The sequence below is a fragment of the Malania oleifera genome, chromosome 4 (genome assembly GCF_029873635.1).
Source record: "Malania oleifera isolate guangnan ecotype guangnan chromosome 4, ASM2987363v1, whole genome shotgun sequence".
Lineage (NCBI taxonomy): Eukaryota > Viridiplantae > Streptophyta > Magnoliopsida > Santalales > Ximeniaceae > Malania > Malania oleifera.
Window position 1 is genome coordinate 66,557,191 of NC_080420.1, and position 21,635 is coordinate 66,578,825.

Below are 21,635 nucleotides of genomic sequence, written 5' to 3' on the forward strand. Positions count from 1 at the left end.
GGAGTGTGTAACAGTGTTGTTCCACCCAGGAAAGGAACTGGATTAGTGGAATCCTTTGGTGGTTTGCCAAAGGCAAGGGTGTAGGCCAAGGACAAGCCGAACCTCGTAAAAAACTCAGGCTCACTCTCTTTCCCTTACTCTCTTTATTTTCAACATATATAAATTGCGTGGATGTTTTAAATTCATTAATCATATACACTACTTGGATTAGATATTAAATAAACTTTAGCTTAATTTGTCTTTGGGATTGTGAAAACCGAAAGGGAGTACGTTGGTTGATCCATACTTTGCGAAAACCATAAGGAAGTACATTGATTGGTAAAACACCCAAAGACTTATTAACTGAGAATTTGTTTAAATTCTAATTTCCTGGAAAGAGTATTGTGCTTCATATTGAGTAATTAATTATCCACAGGGCTTGCATTAACCATAGGGCCTAAATTAATTTCATATACACAGGGCTGCAAAAGCTGAGAATCGGTAAAGTGCTGAATATTGAATTTCGTGGGTTGAACACTTTGGTTGATTGTTTGGCTGAAACTTTAAGTTTTGATTTACTTTGTTGGTATATGGTTGTGGATTGAATATTGTTTAAGTATTTGATAAATCAACAATAAGTCAAGAATTAATTAAAAAAATTTAAAAAGGTTAAAGATTCTTGAAAAGAATTAAAAGAAATTTTAAAATCCAATTCACCACTCCCCCTCATGGGACTAAACCTTAGTTTTTAGACCGAATAGTGCTAAATGGCCAAACATGTGTTTTTGTACAGGACCTAGTCAACCAGCCTATTAAGCCTAGTCAACTGGCCTTCTTTCGAAGGATGATCTGACAGATTGGATAATAAGCCTGGCAAATCAAACTGCACTAAAAGGGATTTTTCCCTTTGGCTGGTCAGCCGAACCTCTTGGATTCAAGCCAATTTGAGCTCCCAATGGTCAGAAAAATTTGAAATAAACTATTAATATAATACCCAACGACTATATTTCAAATCTGCCTATAAATACCACGCCATTTTTCCCTTTAAGAAGGTTAGAGTTATATTTGGAAAGCTTAGTTGAAAATTCTTTGATTCGAACTTATATTTTTATAGTCTTTGAAAATCAAAGATTGTACTTCTCCTTCATTCTTCTTTTGAAAATTCTTTTGGAGAAAATTTTTAAAGGGTCTCTTGAAAGGCTTGAGTATATACTAATGCTCATATATATTGCATTAAGGCCTTATTTACTCTTGTGATACTTCAAAAATCAAACTCAAATTTCTCCTACTTTCTATTTTAAAAACTCTCTTGGATAAAAAACTTGTCAGTTATACAAGATAGCTTTGAGCATATATTCAATTTATATGTCTTGCTTGAAAAGCTTCTTGCATTTGATTTATCAAAGGTCAATCTTAAGGAAAATCATTTTCCATATTCTCATTTTTCTGGGAAAATATTTTTTGAGAGAAAACTTTAATTCTACTAAGTTTCATTTTAAAATCATTTAAGAGCGCATCTATTTTTGTAATTGTACAAGTTAGCTTTTAAAGAAGCATCTTCCTATATCCAGAAATTGTTTTTCAAATTAGCTCTTCATGGTTCGGGTTGTGAACCGTGGCCAAATGAGGGTACATCACCTTGGAGAGGTGGCACCACCTTGAAAAAGTGGTTTATGGTGTGATCCATACCGAACAAGGGTACATTGCTTAGAGAGGCGTCTCCACCTATAAGGAGGAAATACGGTTCGGATTGTGAATCATACTGAGAATGTGATATCACTTGAAGACGTTGGTCTGCCAAGAAGGGCTAGTGTAACGAGGGGGCTCCACCCGATTTGAAGGAGTAGTTTACTAGAAATCCTTGAGTGGTTTACTCAAGGTGAGGACGTAGGTAGGTATAGCTGAACCTCGTTAAAATCTTGGTGCCACTCTCTCTCCCTTATCTCAGTTGTATTTTTCATACATGTACAATGTTGCCCTAACAAGGCTTACAATTCTTATTTTGATGATAACGAATCATGATGCGTTAATGTGGTTCAAGTGAAAGTTTTTTAGGAAAAAGGAAACGTTTAAAGGTAGTGACAAAGCTCAAAAGGATGATAAAGCTTATGGATCAAAAAGATCTTAAAGAGGATGAGGATTAAAGATAACTTGATGAAAGCTCAAAGAAAAGATCAGAAACTCAAAGATGATGGATGAACAAGGACTTACTTGAAGATCAAAGGAATAAATTTTTAAAGATGTTTGTATGTAAGTACTTTAAGTTAATTTCAAGTATAAACTGAATTGACTCTCTCATAAAATCAAAAGAAACTTAGAAATACATTTTTAGAAAAATCCTAAAGTATGTTTTTCAAATTGAAGAAAAGAAGGGTTTTTAAAAAGAAAAGTATTTAAAAATAGAAGGGCCAGGCGACTATCTTTTTATGGAAGGCTGAATAATTTTTCAAAAAGGCAGTAGGGTGTCAGGCGACTGCCTAAACATAGCTAGGTGCCTAGGTGGTCTTGCCAGGCAACTGCCTGGGTTCTGGCAGGCGACTGCCACTCGAATGTTAGCTTAAAAACTTCCAACGGGAAGATTTTTTAAATGGATTTTTGGGACACTGTTATTTTGAAAAACTTGGGGATTACTTCAAGGAAACTTTGGGGGTAAGGAATTACTTTTAAACTTCTATAAATAGCTTCAAACTTCAAAGATTTTATATGCCAAAAAATTTCCAACAATCAAAGTTCTCTAAAAATCTCTCAAATTCTCTTGTGTTCATCCATATTCAACTAATGAGTTACTGCTGTTACAAACTTCAAAGTAAAGCCTTCAAAGTCTAAATGTTTCAATACTTGGAAGATATTTGGTGATTTAAAATTCAGTATTGAGTTTCAATCCTTTTATATTTGATTTACTTTGAAGTGTTATTGTGCTGAATGTTGTACTAACCTACTCTGCTGTAAGAGTGTTTTCTTGTACACAAAACTCTTCTGTATCTTGGTTCTTGTTTATAGACAATTCAAGGTTGTAGAATCATTGGACCAAACGAGGGAATTTCGTTTTAAAAGGCAGGCTCTAGCTTAACGGAAGTAGTGATTGTAATCGGTATTGTTCCACCCGTCAACGGAACTGAATTGGTGAATCCTTTGGTGGTTTGCCAAAGGCGAGGACGTAGGCTAGGTATAAGCCGAACCTCATAAAATCTTGTCTCATTTATTCCTTACTCTTTATTTTTCAGCAATATTTACAACCTGCGCGTATGCTTTAAATTTTTAATTCTGAGTGTATAGTTGTTAAATAGATCGAAGCATAATTTGTTTTGGCTTGATCAACATTGATTGCAGAAACCAAAAGAGTTTGCGTTGGTTGATCATCCTAAACTTATTAATCTGAAAGTTTGTTTAAAAGATAAACACAAAGAAGAATTGTGAGTTTGGAATAAACACAGTACTTACATAAATTCAGCGTGCTTTACAATTTATTACAGGGCTTTTGATACAAAGATCAAGTTTTTGATTATCTTATTCATTGGTTGTGGTTGAATAGTTTTTGTATTTACTTGTTGTGATTGTTGATATAAAACAAAGAATTAAACTTGAAATAATTTTAAAATTCCAATTCACCCCCTCTTGGGAAGCTATCCTACTTTCAATTGGTATCAGAGTCTAGTGATAGCAAATTCCTAATAAGAAGCTGTAAAAAGATCTAAATGGCTATCATAGGAATAGCTCCTTTTGGAGAGGGCCAATCCTCAACTCGTCCACCAATCTTTTGTGGACACAACTACACCTTCTGGAAAACGAGAGTGCAAATCTACCTCCAACACATGGATTGGAAAGCATGGGAAGTAGTTATAGATGGAGACCTTATTCCCACCAAGATAATAGATGGAAAACATATTCCAAAGGAGAAAAAGGATATGATCTATTCCGATTATAAAATGCTTCAAATAAACTCAAGTGCTATAAATGCTTTGTATTGTGCTTTAGACGCTAACGGATTTAATAGGGTCATGGCTTGTAAAACAGCTAAAGAAATATGGGACAAATTAGAAGTTACATATGAAGGAATTACTGATGTTAGGGACAATAGGATAGACATGTTAACAAGCGACTATGAAGCATTAAAAATGAATTCAGATGAATCCATATCAAGTATGTACACAAGAATAACCCACATAATTAATTCCATAAGTTCCTTAGGAAAATCTTATACCACCTACGAAATGATTAGGAAAATTTTGAGAGGCCTTCCCTTCATATGGGAACCTAAGGCTACAGCAATTACCGAAGGAAGAAACCTTAAAACCACCTCCTTAGATGAACTCATAGGTTCACTCCTTACCTATGAAATGGCTCTAAAAGAAAGAAATCCTGAACCAAAGCATAAGAAATCTATTGCACTAAAAGCATCAAGCCACAGCTCAAGTGAAGAAGAAAGTGAAACAAGTGACTTATATCAAGATGAATTAGCATTCATCACTAAGAGACTATGAAAATTTTATAGAAGGAATAAAAGATTTCCTAAGAAGTTCAACAGAAGGAAAACTAAAAAAGGAGAATCAAGTAGAAAAGAAAATAAAAGTAAAAGTGAACCTCTTATATGCTATCATTGTAAGAAACCAGGACATATCAAACCGGATTGCCCATTGCATAAGAAAGACAAGAAGAAAAAGAAGGAAGCTATGAAGGCTACTTGGGATGACTCAAGCTCCATTGAAATGGAAAACGAATCAAGTTGACAAAAGATGGTGAACGTATGCTTCATGGCGAATAATGAAAAGGTAAATTCCTACTACTCTTTAATAGAATCTTGCAATGAATCTTGTGACGAGTCATGTGATAGTATGCCCTTATACAAAGAATTACAAGCTGAATTGTTTTCCTTACATAAAAGATTCATAAAAATTTCCAAACGAAATATAACCTTGAAGGATCATAATAAAGAACTACTGAAGCAACTTGAATCATTCAAAACCATTGACAAAGAAAAAGATTCTTGTATTGAGAAGTTAGAGGAGGAAGTAAGTAAAGTAACTTAAGAATTAGGTAAAACTCATAAAGAAAACTTGAATAGAAAGGATCTAGGAATAAATGTACTAAAGAAATTAGTAGAAGATAAAGAAAAAATTATATATAATTTTACAAAAGGTAAAGATAATTTTGAAAAAATGATTGGACAGCAAAGGCTACATGGGAATAAAGAAGGGATAGGTTACAATGGTAAAACAAAAAAAAAAGAATAAGAAATTATACATAGCATTCTTCATCAAGGAAGCCAAGCTTTATGCTAGCACTTCCTCAAACAACAAACATGAACACACTACCTGTTGTATGTGCAAGACTAAAGGTCACGTAATGTTTGATTGCCCACTAAAAATGAAGCATGTTAAAGTAAAAGGAGAATGGAAAGTTAATAATGGAACTAACAACAAAACAAAGAAATTTAAAAGGATTTGGGTTCCAAAGACTAACACAATGAGTCTTCCATTGTAGGTATGTTTTAGGACATCATCAACGAACAAGTGGTACTTGGACAGCGGGTGTTCAAGACACATGACCAGCGATAAGACCAAGTTTTCCTCTCTAAAACAAAAGGACGGAGGATATGTCACCTTCGGCGATAATACCAAAGGTAAGATCATTGGCATAAAGAGAATAGGTAAAGAACCTTCTATTACTATTGATATTGTATTATTAGTAGAAGGTTTAAAACACAATCTTTTAAGAATAAGCCAATTGAGTGACAAAAGGTTTGAAATAACCTTTGAGAAAAAAAAATGTGTCATTCAAAATCCCAATGAAAATAAAATCTTGTTTATAGCTCTCAGAATAAATAATGTTTATTGTATAAACCTTGAAAATCTAAAGAATGAAAACGTAACTTGTTTAATTGCCATGAATGAAATAAGTTGGCTATGGCATAGGAAGTTAGGACATGCTAGCATGGACTTATTATCCAAATTATCAAAGAAAAATCTTGTAAAAGGATTACCAAATACCAAATTCATAAAAGACAAGATGTGTGACGCATGCCAACAGGGAAAACAAGTTAAAACAAGCTTTAAAAAGAAAAAGTATATATCTACTAAAAGACCCCTAGAACTATTACACTTAGACTTATTTGGCCCAACTAGAACCTTAAGCCTAGGAGGAAAACAATATGCTTCTGTAATAGTGGATGTTTATTCAAGATTCACTTGGGTATTATTCCTAACAAATAAAGATGAAGCTTGTGACATACTAATCACCTTATGTAAGAAATTACAAAATGAAAATGGCTATAATGTAACAAGTTTTAGAAGTGATCAAGGTAGGGGGTTTAGAAACAAAGAGGTTGATAAATTCTATAATGAATATGGAATAAACCATAATTTCTCGGCACCTAGAACTCCACAACAAAATGGAGTTGTAGAAAAAAAAATAGAATCCTACAAGAGATGGCAAGAACAATGATAAACGAAAATAACCTACCTAAATACTTTTGGGCTGAAGCTGTAAATACAGCATATTATATTATAAATAGGGTATCTATAATATCAAGTATAGAAAAAACACCGTATGAACTATGGAAAGGAAGAAAACCTAATATCTCTTACTTTCATGTATTTGGATGCAAATGTTTCATCCTTAACACTAAAGATGATTTAGGAAAGTTTGATGCAAAATCTGATGAATGTATCTTTTTAGGCTACTCTACAAATAGCAAAGCCTATAGGGTTTATAATAGAATAACTCTTACTATCATTGAATCAATACACATAACATTTGATGAATTAAACAATTATGAAAATAAAATTAAAAATGATGAAAAAGAAGATATTCCACAAAAAGAAGATCTTGAAATAAAAGAAGAAAATAATAATGAGACCTCAAATGAAAATATTATAGAAAAACTAGAACTACCTAAAGAATGGAGATACGCTAAAAGTCATCCAAAAGAACAAATACTTGGAGAAACTTCAAAAGGAATAACCAGCCAAGCCTTATTGAAAAATATTTGCAACCATTATGTCTTTTCATCTCAAGATGAACCTAAGAATATTGAAGAGGCCTTAAAAGATGACTTTTGGATTATAGCTATGCAAGAGGAACTAAATCAATTTGAAAGAAGCCAAGTGTGGGAACTTATACCTAAACCCAAAGACAAATCAATCATAGGAACTAAATGGGTGTTTAGAAATAAAAAGGATGAAAATGAAGTTGTTGTAAGAAATAAAGTTAGGCTAGAAGCACAAGGTTATAATCAAGAAGAAGGAACCTTTGCCCCCGTAGCAAGAATGGAGGCAATTAGGATGCTCTTAGCTTATGCAGCCTATAAGGACTTCAAATTATACCAAATGGATGTAAAAAGTGCTTTCTTAAATGGATATATAAATGAAGAAGTATATGTAAAACAACCTCCAAGTTGTGAAAATTCAAAAAATCTAGATCTTGTATTTAAGTTAACTAAAGCTTTATATGGATTGAAACAAGCTCCTAGAGCTTGGTATGAAAGGCTAAGCAAGTTCCTAATTCAAAACAATTTTTCAAGAGGAAAGATAGATAGTACTTTATTTATAAAAACCAAAAACAAAGTAATGCTTATAGTACAAATTTATGTTGATGATATTATTTTTGGAGCAACTCATAAGGCTTTGTGTAATGAATTTGCTAAGTCTATGCAAAAAGAGTTTGAGATGAGCATGATGGGTGAGTTAAATTACTTTCTAGGGTTACAAATCAAACAAGAAAAACATGTAACTTTCATAAATCAAACTAAATATATTAAAGACATGTTAAAGAAGTTTGATATGAAAGAAAGTAAACCTATAGGAACTCTCATGAGCATTTCAACTAGTCTTGACAAGGATGAAAAAAGGAAACAAGTAGATTCTAAGAATTGCCGAGGCATGATAGGAAGCTTACTTTACTTAACAGCAAGTAGACCGGATATTATGTTTAGCGTATGTATGTGTGCTAGGTTGCAATCAGCTCCTAAGGAATCACACCAATCAGCGGTTAAAAGAATCCTTAGATATCTACTAGGCACACTTGAACTAGGTTTATGGTATCCAAAGGTAACTGAATTTGAAATGATAAGCTAAGTGGACATGTCATTTTCTAGGACACTCTTTAGTCTTATGGCCTTCAAAGAAACAAAACTCTGTAGCATTATTCACAGCAGAAATAGAATACATTGCAGCAGGAAGTTGTTGTGCCCAAACATTGTATACGAAACAACAACTAAAAGATTTTAAAATTCAATATCAAACGATTCCAATAAAATGTGACAACACAAGTGCTATAATTATTTCACAAAATCCGATATCTCACTCAAGAACAAAACATATTGACATAAGACATCACTTCTTGAGAGATCATGTGCAAAACGAAGATATAATGCTAGAATTTGTAAATAAAAATAACCAATTAGCAGATATATTCACAAAACCTCTATCTAAAGAGCGATTCATATTCATTAGAAGAGAATTGGGTATGATGAATATTCGAGAAGTAAACTAAATTTTTTCTGCTTGGCAGGTGACTGCCAGGCTATTAACTTTTAAATTTTTTATTGACAGGCACCTGCCTTATCCAAGCAGGCAACTGCCTCGTGCGAGTAGGGTTTAAAACCCTGTTTTATGTCATTTTAACTTCCTTCAAGCACCTGCTACTTCTTCTCTCTCTCTAAAATTCTTATTTCCTACTCTTTTCCAAACAGACTCCTCCTCCAAATCAGTCTAAAACCGAGCATCAAACCTACCCTCCACATCAAATCGCAAATATAACATAGGGTTTATCAGCTTTCCTCTTCAATACAAACATGCCATGAATAAAATCAACTCGTAACAAGGGTTCTTCCTCTTCAACAAGGATCAACAATGATGAAGTAGAGAAATGGTTAGTAACTCCACATGCTAAGCAACTCTATAGGAATCAAATTGCTTCAGCCGAACCCATTCTAGGTAAAGTTATTGATGTTACATTCTTCAATTCCGATTTTCTTGAAATTATGAAACTTTTTAAGGAAATTGGGTGGGATCGATTTATTACATATCAAGAAAAGGGATACTATCCAAACGTGGTTCAGATCTTCTATGCAAATATGGAACGGTTTGAAAATGGGATCAAAACAAATCTTCTAGGGCAAAATATTCATCTTACTCGCATATCTTTGGGAAAAATTCTTCAAGTCAAGCCAGGAGATTTTGAGGTCCACATTGTTAAGAAACAATGGATAATGTCTCAAGGATTTACTCGAAAGGAATTTTTACCCCTAGTCATAACTGATACACCTATCAACTTTGGGCATCCACCTCTTTACAAACAACTCAATCTACAAGCTCTAATCATGCACAAACTTATTACATACAATATCCTACCATGTTTCGGGTCTCATGATCATATCATTCTTAGATTGTTTTGTTATGTGGTGTATTCTTAAAGGAAAAAAGTTGGATCTTCCAAGTATAATTATCAAATGGATTATTATGAAAGTTAATGCCCCTCGTGTCATTCTACCATATGCTGGGATGTTAAATATGATATTCGCTCATTTCAATATTCTTACACCATCATTTAACTTCACTAGAAAAACTTATTACGATATCTTTTATGATACTATTCTTAAGCGTATGGGACATAAGAACTCTCCTCAAGGGTGGTTTCATAAGGGACATCATCACATATCATCTACACCACCACCTCGGTCTTCCATACTAGCCTCTTCAGTTCAACTTGACCCAAAAACTCCTTCTTGGTTCGTTCCATTTTTTAATCACTATATGACCTTTAGTGATGGAATGCAATCTAGACTTGGTACACTTAGGGAGAAGGTTTCTACTATGGAAACTCATTGTTCCGGCCTTATTCAGCGTGTTGACAAGATTCAGAAACGTCTTGCTAACTCTTTTAAAGGCAAATCTATGATGGATATCAGCTCTGCTCCATCAAGTGATGATGAATCTGGTGAACAAAAAGAAGAAGAAGATGAAAGTGGGTCTATGGAAGCCTCTGATTGATGTGTTTCATCTATGAGCTATTTATCACTTTTATGTTTTAATGTTTTACCAGATAGTATGTTCTTTATGTTTAAAAGCTCTATAAGTACTATGTATTGCAGCACTTCTCTATGTTTTTTTTTTGTATTATTCTCTTCTCCTTTTTTATTGATGTCCAAAGGGGGAGATGTTTGAGAGAAGTGAGTGCAAAAATGAAAAATTCTAATATGCTCTATGGTTTTTAAAACTATGAATATGTATGGATCATTTATGGATTATCTCGTATGGAACTTGTATGGAACATTATGCAAGTAACATGAATTCATTACTGATGTGACTATGACTATGAATATATCATGCTTGTTGAAAGGGGGAGGCATGAGTATTATCATATATCGTGCTTGTTGAAGGGGGGAGTCATGAGTATTATCTCTTATTATTTTTGCTCTCGATTTGTCATCGTCAAAAAGGGGGAGATTGTTGGCCTAACAAGGCTTACAAATCTTATTTTGATGATAACAAATCATGATGTGTTTAATGTGGTTCAAGTGAAAGTTTTTTAGGAAAAAAGCAAAGCTTAAAGGTAGTGACAAAGCTCAAAAGGATGATAAAGCTTATGGATAAAAAAGATCTTGAAGAGCATGAGGATTAAAGATAACTTGATGAAAGCTCAAAGAAAAGAACAGAAACTCAAAGATGATGGATGAACAAGGACTTACTTGAAGATCAAAGGAATAAAGTTTTAAGGATGTTTGTATGTAAGTACTTCAAGTTAGTTTCAAGTATAAACTGAATTGAACCTTTCATAAAATCGAAAGAAACTTAGAAATACATTTTTAAAAAAACCCTAAAGTATGTTTTTCAAATTGAAGAAAAGAAGGGCTTTTAAAATGAAAAGCTTTTAAAAATAGAAGGGCCAAGCGACTGTCTTTATGGCAAGCAACTGCCAAATTAAATGAAGAATTTTTCAAAGAGGCAATAGGGTCCCAGGAGACTACCTGAACATAGCCAGGCACCTGGGTGGTCATGCCAAGTGACTGCCTGGGTTTTGGTAAGCGACTTCCAGTGTTATGTGTTGTGAGTTTCTTCTATGAAAGGCGAATGCCAGGTTGTGGTAGGCAACTGCCACTCGAACGTTGGCTTAAAAACATCCAACAGGAAGATTTTGTAAATGGATTTTTTTTACACTATTATTTTGAAAAACTTGGGGATTACTTCAAGGAAACATTGGGGGTAAGGAATTACTTTTAAACTTCTATAAATAACCCCAAACTTCAAAGATTTTATACACCAAAAAATTTCTAGTAATCAAAGTTCTCTAAAAAGCTCTCAAATTCTCCTGTGTTCATCCATCTTCAACTAGAGTTGCTGCAGATACAAACTTCGAAGTAAAGCCTTCAAAGTCTAAATGTTTCAATACTTGGAAGATATTTGGTGATTTAAAATTCAGTATTGAGTTTCAATCCTTTTATATTTGATTTACTTTGAAGTATTACTGTGCTGAATGTTGTACTAACCTACTTTGTTGTGAGAGTGTTTTCTTGTACACAAAACTCTTCTTTATCTTGGTTCTTGTTTATACACAATTCAAGGTTGTAGAATCATTGGACCAAATGAGGGAATTTTGTTTGGAGAGGCAGGCTCTAGCCTAACGGAAGGAGTGATCGTAATCAGTATTGTTCCACCCGTCAACGGAACTGAACTAGTGAATCCTTTGGTGGTTTGCCAAAGGCGAGGACATAGGCTGGGTATAAGTCAAACCTCATAAAATCTTGTGTCACTCTTCTTCCTTAGTCTTTATTTTTCAGCAATATTTACAACCTGCGTGTATGCTTTAAATTGTTAATTCTGAGTGTATAGTTGTTAAATAGACCGGAGGATAATTTGTTTTGGCTTGATCAGCATTGATTGCGGAAACTAAAAGGGACTACGTTGGTTGATCATCTTAAACTTGTTAATCTGAAAGTTTGTTTAAACGCTAAACACAAAGAAGAATTGTGAGTTTGGAATAAACACAGGGCATACATAAATTCAGCGTGCTTTATAATTTATTACAGGGCTATTGATACAGAGATCAAGTTTTTGATTATCTTATTCATTGGTTGTGGTTGAATTGTTTTTGTATTTACTTGTTATGATTGTTGATATAAAACAAAGAATTAAACTTGAAATAATTTTAAAATTCCAATTCACCCCCCCCTCTTGGGAAGCTATCCTAATTTCATATAATTTTATGTTTACTGTTGTGATTGTTTTACATACACGTATTAAATTTTAATTGGGATATTGTTCGGTGAATTTGGAAAAATAATTTGCAAAAGATTTTTTTAAATCTAATTCACCCCCCCCCCCCCCCGCGGGGATTACACCATTCCTCACATTTGGTATCAGAGTTAGGTTACAATAAGCTTAACCATTTTTGCATAAAGATTGCATGGCTTGTATTAGTGAATCCCCATTTTTTTAGGGTCAATCATTTACAAACCCTCCATTGTTTTGTTGTGTAGATTACACCTTGTGGAAACAAAAGATGAGCATTTTTATCAAATCAATTGACTGGAGGTTTTGGAAAGTGATTGTCAAAGCAAGTTATGTCCCAATGAAAATTATTCAAAATATAGAGTTAACAAAACATGAAAGTGAAATGAATGAGCATGACATGGATTTATTGTAAATAAATTTTAGTGTCATGGACATGTTATATTGCGCTAGATTATGCCATTTTTATAGAAATCATGACATGACAAAATGCTAAGGATATTTGGAAGGAGCTCAACAAAAGGTATGGAGAGACCGAGAAAGAAAAGGCTACCACTCCAAATAACTTGGGCTTAAACGATCAAGAAGGAGAAGATCATTGCCTAATAGCTTTAATGTATGAAGATGAGGTACATACTTCACCTTCTATCTCAATTGATGATTCATGTAATGATTCTTCCAATATATCTTGTGATAAATCTTTTTTTGAATCATTTGAAGAATCTAGTGATGATAGCATGCCAACTTAAGAAGAATTAGGAAAGGAATATATTAGGACTCATAAGTTTCTTTTTAAAATCAATAAATGTTATATGTATTTAAAAAACAAGAATGAAGCCACATTGAATGAATTAGACTCTAAAATTCTTATTGATAAAGAAACTGATTTGAAAATCATGAGATTAAAAAACAAAAACAAGAAGTTGGTGAAAGTTCTGAATGATCTAAGATCCCTAGTCTCTATTGAAAATAAAAAGGATCTTCATATTTCTTAACGTAAAAGAAAAATCAACAAGATGACCAAAGAGCTTGCGAGATTACAAGCAAATTGCAAGGGCATAAAAGATTCAAAAATACTAGGCCTTGAAAATAAAATAGAAGAACAATCTAAGATCATCTATACATTTACTAGGGGCAAAGAAAATTTTGATAAGCTCATAGGATCACAGAAGATGACCTTAGATAAAGAGGGCATTGGAGAAAGAATCAAAATTTTATGCTAGTACCTCCTTTGGTGCCTATACTCATACCATATGCTTTTTGCGTAAAAAGAAGGGGCACATCAAATTTGATTGCCCATTCAAAAGAAACGGTGTGAAACCTAAACAAGTGTGGAAAGTCAAAGAACCATCGAGTTCAAACCCATCAAGAATCAAAGAGAAATGGGTACCAAAAGGAACCCTAATGACTCCACCTTAGATCTTAGGTTTAAGAACTTAATTGTGCCCTTCACATACTTCAAAGGCAAAATAAGTTTATTTCATTGAAGAGATATCATTTCAACCTTTTTGGTCAACTATGTCTAAATATTAAAAGCCAATTGTTAGTTTTTGAAAACTTAAATTATCTTGGCTTAAAGAGTTTGATTGTTAAAATAGGTGAAAATGGGGGCAAAATATTAAAATTTGTGAAGCCCAGTCGATCGGGACATAAGGACCAATCAACTGGACCCTCTTAAAGCACAATTTTATGTAGAGCCTAATTAATCAGACCAGAGCCGAGTCCACCAGAACTCCCTGGTCGCCCTCATTAGCCTATCTTGTTTCCCCTTAGTTGACCAGATCATAGACTGGCTGTTTCTATTTGCACTCTAACCGACCAAATCATTTCTCCTAGTCAACCAAACACTTGAATTTGAACTGGTCATGAAAGGCCAGTCGACTAACCAATGGTACTTCGTTGATCGACCAGTAGAAATTTTAAACCATCTTAAACAATCATTTCTTTATTCTATTTTATGATTTTATCTTTTAAATACTCTGCACTGAACATCTACTATCCATTTTTGCTTAATGTTTATATTATCTGATGGATGGTTTACCATTTGATTATAGCATGAATTGTTATTGAGCTATACTGGATTGCATGCTTGAACTGAACGCCATCTACATAGTTGATGCAAATATTGAAATTGCATACTGCTTAGTTGACTAGGATGATGCGTGATAAATTCGTGTGCTTTATGCTACATTCCAAACACTGAATGCCAAAATGAATTTCATTCTACATGGAAACTAAGAAATTTATACTCAACAATACATAAGCCTCACTTCAAATCCTAATATTTTAACAGGACTTATGTAGAACCAATATAGGATTTATGCTCAAATTTCATGCATGATTGTGCCTTCATTGATTATTGCTACTGCATGCTGGTTGCTAAATGCATAATGGTTACTACCTATTGCATGCTGATTTAATGGTAAACGTAAGCTTCTACATGATGGATGTAGTATCTTGCACAGACATGGTCACTACTAAATATTTATAGTTGATGCATGTTAAATAGATCATTTGCAAGTTGCACAGTAAGCGATATGCAAATTACTGCACAGTTATTGCATGCTAAATGATGATGTTTCGAAATCTATTTCATGTTGGTTTAATTTTATAAATATCATTGTCATAGAAAATGAATGATTGAATAGATTGGTACATGTTGAATTCTAAATGCAATATGCTAAATTGAAAACATGTACAATCATTGTCGTGTTCAAAATCCTTTGAATTTTCCTCTAATGCACTAAATCATGTACATGTTTCCAATCCTAGGAAAATCTAGTTCATAGACAACATTTGGTCTAAATTATTTTGGACCTAAATGGTTAATCATGTTGTTTTAAATTCAAAATCACATGTATTGATTAAAGTCCATAAACTATGAGCAAATGCATGAAATTGGGGAAGTTTTTGTTTCACACTCACTCGTTGAGTCATTAAACCCCAACAGCATAGCTATTGCATGATTATGTGAGCATAACCTTGATGGCTATAATATGCTAACTGAAATGCAATACGTAACGTGATTGTGTGCTAAATGTCTGTGAGTATATATGCTGCATGCTGAAAATTTCTTTTAAAGGATGAATGCATGATAAATAATTTTATGAATGAACTTCATCCTTAACTAAAAATGCATTTGTGTGTTCATAAAAACAAATAGGAGAGCATGAGTGTTAGCTTTACCATGATCGCAAAAGGGGGGTGAATTGGTACTTTTAAAATTTATGCCCTAGGTGAGTATCCTAACAAGAGTATGTTCACACCCTTATGGTTAATATAGTGCAAGTAATATAAATCAATTATAATAGGTACCAAAAATTAAATAAAACAATTTAATTAACTACGCATGCACCAGAATGCAGTAAATGAAAGTGACACACAAAAATGTTATTGAGGTTCGGCATATTGCCTACATCCCCGGCTTGACTAACAAGCAGGAAGATTACAACTATACTTACTCACTTAAACAGGTGGTGCGGCACCTAAACAAACCAAGTCAATTAGCATAGGGCTGACCTCAACCTTTACAACCAATCCTTACCGGGCTGGATTACCGCCCCTTCAGGCCACGGTTGGAAACACTCAGTAATTTCACAACAATGAAACTGGTACAGTGATTATGCTTTCATGTAAAGTAGACATGTACCCAATACGTGCAATCACATACACCACCAAATGATATAATGAAGTAAGTTCAATGTGGTCTAAGATATATACTCTCAAATATATTTGCAATCGTTGTAATCAATGCGTGAGAGTGCAAATAATACTATCTTTGTATCACACAATATTTTCAATCACAATGCTCAAAAAAAGATAATAGCAACACTTCAGATATCTCAACAAATAATATTTCTCAATATATATGCCTCAAGAGATGTATACATTTTGTTTGCAAAACGAGTTTGATCTTTGTGTTCAAAAATAATATCACTCAAGAAATATTGCAACAAAGATCTTTATCACATAATCAAATATCTCTTCAAAGATTTCTCAATATGAAACACACTAGATATTGAAAATGATTTGAAAGCATTTAAGCAACCAAAATCAAATACAAACTTCTTAATATATTGTAATGATTGTGCAATACTCAGAATTTCAAATGAAGTCTTCTTAGGAAAGACTTATTAATAAAGTCCCCTAAGAACACTTTAGGTTTTGCTCTCAAACAAAACAATTTCAAGCAAGCACAATCTTGAGAGAGCAAACCTTATAGAATAATCATTACCCAAATTAGACTTACAAAGGATTTTTGGCAATATGGCAAGGTAAGATTCAGTGTAAGATGATGTTTGGAAGTATGAGAGAATGATTTTGAAATTCAGAGCGAAATCACTACTTGAGTTTTCTAATCTTGCTACTAATCATTCCAAATGAAGGGATATATATAGACTTCCCCCTAATTATGGTCGTTAAGGACACAAATGGAATTACTATAAAAGTTTTAATATAATTTAATTAAATTATCCCCGTTAAAAAATATTAGCCACGGTAAAATATTTGACGCAAAACGAGAGCACCGGTCAATCGAGGCAAGTTCGGTTAGCCGAGTTCCTTGAAGTTCGATCGATCGGGAACAATTTGAACTACAAGTTTGGTGGACCGAACTTGGAGTTTCCTGGTGATTTTTCCCTTTTAGCGCGGTTTGGTTGACCGGGAACTTTTTGAACTATCTAGTTCGATCGACCAGACTGCTAAGTTCTCAAACGTGGGAACTCGGACGAACAGGGCATTGGTATTCATTTTAAGCACGATCGGCTAGAAGGTCAATTATGTTGACTCCTAGGGAGTTCAGTTGACCAAGTATAAATGAAATGGTCAAGTTCAGTTGACCGGGTTGTGGTCAATTTGTTGACCCGACACCAGTTTGGTCGACCGTGAGGATTTTGTACATGGGAGTACGGTCGATCGAATGTGCACATTTAGTGCATTTCGATCCTATTTAAGCTTGCAATCACCCAATTCAAATTATCATTCATATATGTGCATGAGTGAGTGTCCTAGGGTCATTTCTAGATTCTTTTTAGTTTGAGCTTACTTCACAATTCATGCAGGTGATGCGTGTGATTATTACAAGTCAAACCTTATTTACTATTATAGACCCTTTAAATAATAATGAAATAAAATATAAAATATATTGGGTCTTCAGCTTCAATTCCTTCTTGTGTTATCATTATGATCTGCTAATTAGAATACATGCACATAATCTCAAGCATGCATCAATTACAATAGGTATTTGTCATATCAAAGTCGGGCATGACCTATGAGGTCAACATTCTCCCCCTTTTTGATGATGACAAATACATCAAGCAAAAATATGTGTTTAGCCTTAGAAGGCTCCCCCTAACAATATGCATTAAATAAAACCTAATTTTAACCCAATAATTTTGCCTCTATTCATCTCCCCCTTTTGGCAATAGTAGAAAGGGCCATAACAAACATAGCTCTAGGCAATGGGTAAACATCATTTTTATACATTATAAGTTTTAGAAAATTTTGAAAAATTTCGACAAAGTGTCGTTTGAAAATAGGACTTTCCAAAACAAAACCTATATAAACAATTACCTGTTTGAGTTTATAAAACTTAGCAATTTATCCACAACTACTCAAACAGTTCTAGTATGATCAATGCAATAAAACATAAAGTCCATCATTATCGTGTTGTAGATATGAGAAGCATGCATTACAAACAACAACCAATGTTCACAAAGTCTAAGCCAATAAGAAATATCAACAGTAATATTAGGTGCTAAGACTTGTAAAATGTACTTGAAAGCTCCCCCTAAATTTATGCAAACTATGAAATATCTAAAAAGCCTCTCTACTGTGCATTAGACCTAACTCACGTCTAATTTGTATGAACCTATCTTCTAGAAGTGGTTTAGTGAAGATGTCCGCCCACTGCTCATTAGTGCATACAAACTCAAGAGCCACATCTCTTCTTTGCACATGATCACAAAGGAAGTGATGTCTAATCTCAATGTATTTAGTTTGTAAATGTGAGATAGAATTTTTAGAGATGTTAATTGCACTAGTATTATCACATTTTATCAATATTGTATCGTAGTGCAATCCAAATTCCATAAGTTGTTGTTTCATATAAAGAGTTTGAGTACAACAACTTTCAGCCGCAATATATTCTTTTTCAGTTGTGGATAAGGAGACTGAGTTCTATTTCTTGGAGAACCAAGAAACAAGAGATTGTCCTAAATAGTGACAAGTGCTACTAGTACACTTTCTATCAACCTTACTACCGGAAAAATCAGCATTAGTATAACTCACAATCTCAAAGGTAGTATGCTTAGGGTACCATAAGCTTAACTATATAGTTCCAACTAGATACCTAAGTATTCATTTAACCGTTTTTAGATGTGATTCCTTAGGAGCAGCATGAAACCTAGCACACATAACACACTAAACATAATATCAGGCCTACTAGCAGTGAGATATAGGAGACTCCCAATCATGCCACGATATAATTTCACGCCAATAGGGATCCCTTGCTCATCTTTATCAAGTTTGATGGAAGAATTCATAGGAGTACCAAGAATTTTACAATCTTCTATATTAAATTTCTTTAGCAAGTCCCTGACATATTTAGATTGGCATATGAAAATTTCATATTTAGCTTCTTTAATTTGTAAACCTAGGAAGAAACTAAGTTCATCCATCATGCTCATTTCAAATTCACTTTGCATGCATTTGACAAACTCATTACACAACTCATCATTAGTTGCTCCAAAAATGATATCGTCCACATAAATTTGAACAAGGAGCATATCATCATTTTTGGATTTGATAAAGAGTGTAGTGTCAATTTTTCCATGGGTAAATCCATTTTCTAGTAGAAAACCACTAAGCCTCTCATACCAAACTCTAGGAGCTTGTTTTAATCCATATAAGGCCTTAAACAACCGGTAAACATGATCTGTATATTTATGATTTTCAAAACCGGGTGGTTGTTCTACATACTTCCTTATTAATATAGCCATTTAGAAAAGCATTTTTAATATCCATTTGGAAAAATTTAAAATTTTTTAAAGCGGCATAAGCAAGCAACATACGAATGGTTTCTAACCTAGCAATGGGAGCATACGTTTCATCAAAATCAATCCCCTCCTCCTGATTATAACCTTGGACAACTAGTCTAGACTTATTCCAAGTTACTACCCCATTCTCATCTTTCTTATTTCTATATACCCATTTAGTTCTAATAATGGTATGATCACTAGGCCTAGGAACTAAGGTCCACACTCTGCTTCTTTCAAATTGATTATGTTCTTCTTGCATGGACATCACCCAAGACTTATCCTCTATGGCTTCTTTAATATTTTTAGGTTCTTCTTTAGACAAGAAAGCAGAATGAGTCACTAGGTTTTTCAAAGAGGGTCTTGTGGCTACACCATGGGATGGTTCACTTATGATTTGATTTATAGGATGGTTTCTAATGAATTTCCAATCTCTAGGCAACTCCTAAATTTCGTTTCATTATCTTCAGATGATTTATCATTTACTCTTGAATTTTCACTTGCGTTGTTTTCAATAAATAATTTATCTAAGTATTTTCTAATGTCAATATCATCTTCATCATCTTTCTTAAAAAATGGATTAGATTCCTCAAAGACAACATGAATAGATTCAATGACAGTCAATGTTCTTTTATTGAAAACCCTATATGTTTTACGATTAAGTGTATAACCTAGGAAAATACCTTCATCAGATTTAGAGTCGAATTTCCCTAAGTGTTCATTATCCCTATGCACAAAGCACTTACAACCAAATACATGAAAATAGGAAATATTAGGTTTATGGTTGTTCCACAATTCATAACGAGTTTTATTAATTGACGATCTAATCAACACCCTATTCATGACATAACAAGCAGTATTTATAGCCTCGGCCCAAAAATATTTAGGTAAGTTATGTTCATTTAGCGTAGGTCTACCCATTTCTTGCAATGATCTATTCTTTCTTTCTACCACACCATTTTGTTGAGGGATCCTAGGTGCAGAAAAGTTATGTGATATGCCCTCTAGGACATAATACTTTTCTATGCCTTCATTCTTAAATTCAGTTCCTCTATCACTTCTTATGTGGGTTATTTTATATCCCTTTTCATTTTGAATTCTCCTACAAATCTTGGTAAATTGTTCACATAATTCATTTTTATGTGAAAGAAATAACACCTATGTGAACCTAGAAAAGTCATCTATAGTTACAAAAGCATATGATTTACCACCAAGGCTCTGCACATAATTAGGACCAAACAAATCCAAGTGAAACATTTCAAGTGGTCTAGTGGTAGATATGAATTTATTTTTCTTAAAACTAGATTTTGTTTGCTTACCCATTTGACATGCATCACAAATTTTATATTTTACAAATGACATTTTAGGCAAACCTTTTACTAATTATTTTTTAACAAGTTTTGACAATAAATCCATGCTAGCATGTCCTAAGCGCCTATATCATAACCAACTAGCTTCATTTATAGCAGAAAAGCAAGTTACTTGTTGTAAAGCTAAGTTATCAAAAGAAGCAGTATAAACATTTTCATGGAGATCGGTAGTAAAAAACACTTTGTGATCTAATTTATTTTCAACTATGCATTTATCATTTTCAAATAATACCTTATATCCTTTATCACACAATTGACTTATGTTGAGTAAATTATGCTTCAACCCATCAACCAATAAAACATTATCAATAGTAAGGGAAGAATCCTTACCAACCTTACCTACCTCGATGATGCGTCATTTTGCATTGTCACTAAATGTCACATATCATCCATCATTGGGAATGATTGATGCGAATTTTCTTTATTTTCGGTCATGTGCCGTGAGCACCCACTATCTAGGTACCACCTGTCCTTGGAGGAGGATGATCTCAAACATACCTGCAAAATAGACTAAGTAACTGATACCGATCCCAAATTTTGTTGGGTCCACGGGGGTTAGTAGCTGGATCACCCTTAACTACCCAAACTTTCCTAATTTTTGTATGCTTGTTCCTAAGTGGACAATCAAATTGAATATGGCCAATTTTTTTGCATTTAAAACATTTCATTCTACACTTAGGATCTTTAGGAGGGACATGAGAATTTGACTCACGTGTGAAATGTCCTAAGTAAAGATTAGGTCGTCTAACATTTTCAACACCATTAAAACCTAGACCTTCTTTACTTAATGAATTCCTTTGGGCACCAAGTAGTTTTTCAAAATTGCATTCTCCCTCAGTGAATTTAAAAATAATTTTAGAACTATCCTCCAATTTCCTCTCAATTTCAGTAATAGTCACATTTTTTCTTTCAAAATGGAAGCATGAGACGTTTTTGCAATACCAAACAATTTTGACCAATTTTCACATTCCTTTTTTAAATCATCATTTTCTTTGGTCATTTTACTCAACAGTTTAGACACACGA